This window comes from Carlito syrichta, unplaced genomic scaffold (genome assembly GCF_000164805.1).
Source record: "Carlito syrichta isolate Samal-C Ts95f unplaced genomic scaffold, Tarsius_syrichta-2.0.1 Scaffold150267, whole genome shotgun sequence".
Classification (NCBI taxonomy): Eukaryota; Metazoa; Chordata; class Mammalia; order Primates; family Tarsiidae; genus Carlito; species Carlito syrichta.
The window spans coordinates 121,979-124,368 of NW_007094363.1; the positions used below are offsets into that span (position 1 = coordinate 121,979).

The window sequence follows — 2,390 nt, forward strand, 5'->3', positions numbered from 1 at the left end:
ACTTGCCATAAATATCAAAGTTAAACTAGCAATTGAAAGTCTAGCTTTATATTATTCCCCACCGAAAGCTTTGAGCCTAAGATCTGACCTGTCAAAAAAGAGAAAGAAGAAAAAGAGATAAGTTAATTAAATGCATGATATGAGGCTTTCTCCTGTCTGTAAAGATGAGAGAAGAACTGCCAGGGACTAACTTTCTCAATATGTGAATGAATATAATTTACCATATTTCATAAATTCTGAAATACAGCTTTCCCGCCCCAAATTTTAACATTCTGAACTCTTACAATCAACAGGATGTGACGACGGGTTTTAAGTTTCTTGTTAGGTGGCTCTGGAGTCAGGATAACCCAGGCGGGATCCTAGCACGGCCTCTTGCCATCTGTAGACGGGATAAGAACACCTATCTAACCTGTCGTTATACAATAGTGAAGCGCTTGTCGCAAAACGAGCGCTCAATAACGTACATGTTATTCAGATTGTTTATTCTTGTGCGGTGATAGATTTCACATCGACCCGACTATCTCTTGACGGGTTCCTACCAGGCGCTGGAGGCACCCTATTTTTAAGATATTACGAAGAGCGCTGAAGCCGCGGGAAGTCCACTGAGTCAATCACATCTCCAGGACTGCAAGGTGGGGAGCTCAGGACTGCTATGGCGCCCGGCGCAGCCATGTGACGTCACATCCACGCCCACAATGGGAGGGTAGGGCCTCACCGGCAAGGCAGGGTTACGTGCTGACGCTACACGCCGGGGCGGGGCCGAGAGTTTGGAGCCCCGGAGTGGGGTGTCGGCGCCTCATTCGGGTGGAGCTGAGCCGGAGACAGGTAACTGCTCGCTGCCGCCGAGCCCAGCCCAGTGCTGGGAGGCGCGGCGCTTGCTGGTCCGGGGTCGGAGGTCGCGGCAGAGGGGCGAGGCCGCCGCTCCCTTGGCGCCGCGGTGCTGCGGTGACAGGGAGTGGAGCTGGACAGAGCGGGGCTGACGGAGGGTGGTGGGAGGGACTGGACTTGACGGACGGGCGTGGCAGCCAATGGTGTGGCGGAGCCCGCCCGGCGGGCGGAGATTGGCGGGTACGGGCGCGCGCCGAGGTCGCGCGGGGCGCGGAGCAGCGTCCCATTGGCTGTGAGCAAGCGGAGGCGGGCGCGGCGGCGGATGTGAGGGAGAGGGCGGTGCGGCGGCCAGGGTGACCCCAAGGTCGGGGCGGGCGTCACGTGGGTAGGGCGTCCTCTGACCGCGTCCTACTCGCCCCGGCGGCTCCGTCCTTCCTATTTGAGGGGTCCGCGTCGCTTTGTCCAGAAGACGCTGGCCTGCTCCAGTCGCGTTTTCCCGCCCTGTCGGAGCGTCCGGCGCTGGAGGTGACTGGGCGTGGGACCGCCGGTGCTAACCTTGGCGCCGGTTCCTCATCTGCTGCCCAAAGTTGGGTCATACAGCCTGACCGAGATGAAGCTCCGTAGAAACTGCTTTCAGGCACCGTTTTCCCGTCCGAAAATGTGCCTGGCGTAGATTTGAGTTGTTACCTGATGAAAATTTGATAGAAAAGTTGTCTGTGTCCTCTCTCTGATCCCATGCGCCCGCCGTTTCTACCCCTTTGCCTGGAACCTAGAGCAGAGGGGACTGACTCCGTGTTGGGGTTTCCTTGTGCCTTGTCTTGAGTTAGTACTTTGAGGCTGATTTCCAGGTACCCTGCTCTGAACAGCTGGCTGTAGGATGGGTGGCCTGGGATGAAACCTTTTTCTTGCCCGGCAGCACTAGGTGCAACACAGTCGAACCGTACTTTCTTGGGTAGACCGGCCTCGTAGGAAAATATGTAACACTATTGTAGCTTCGTAAATGAACTGAGGACTGGATCTTGGAAAATTGGATAAAGGTCAGTGTATCCTTATTTTTTAAGAGCACTTTTAACATCTTGGTTACTTTTTACCCTTAAATAACAGCTTTGTCGAGATATAATTCACGTACCATACAATTTGCCCGTTTAAAGTACATAATTCAGTAGTTTGTAGTATATTGATAGAGAACCATTGCCATTATTCAGTTACTTTTATTTATTTTTTGTTTTGTTGTTTTATTTTGAGTCCGAGTCTCACTTTTGTCCAGGCTGGAGTGCAGTGGCATGCTCACGGCCCCTGCAGCCTCGACCTAACTGGGCTCTGGTGATCCTCCTACCTCAGCTTTCCAAGTAACTGGAACTACAGGCATGTGCCACCACGACCGGCTAATATATATATTTTAAAATTTATTGTAGAAATGAGGTCTCACCATGTTTTCCAGGTTGTTCTTGAACCTGTGTGCTCAGGCAGTCCTCTCACCTCTGCCTCCCAAAGTGCTGGGATTAGTGGCGTGAGCCACTGTACCCAGCCTACAATTCAGTTACTTTTTTTTTTTTTTTTTT

General features: G+C 52.5%; 1 protein-coding gene across 1 annotated transcript in view; it reads left to right on the forward strand.

The window, feature by feature from the left end:
- Positions 1 to 678: 678 nt before the first annotated feature.
- Positions 679 to 2,390, forward strand: part of LOC110594862 (2-oxoglutarate dehydrogenase, mitochondrial-like) — a gene marked incomplete at its 3' end in the record, with an annotated part of 46,146 nt that continues 44,434 nt past the window's right edge. Inside the window, exon 1 of the mRNA XM_021708823.1 lies at positions 679 to 825. The remainder of the gene's footprint in view (positions 826 to 2,390) is intronic.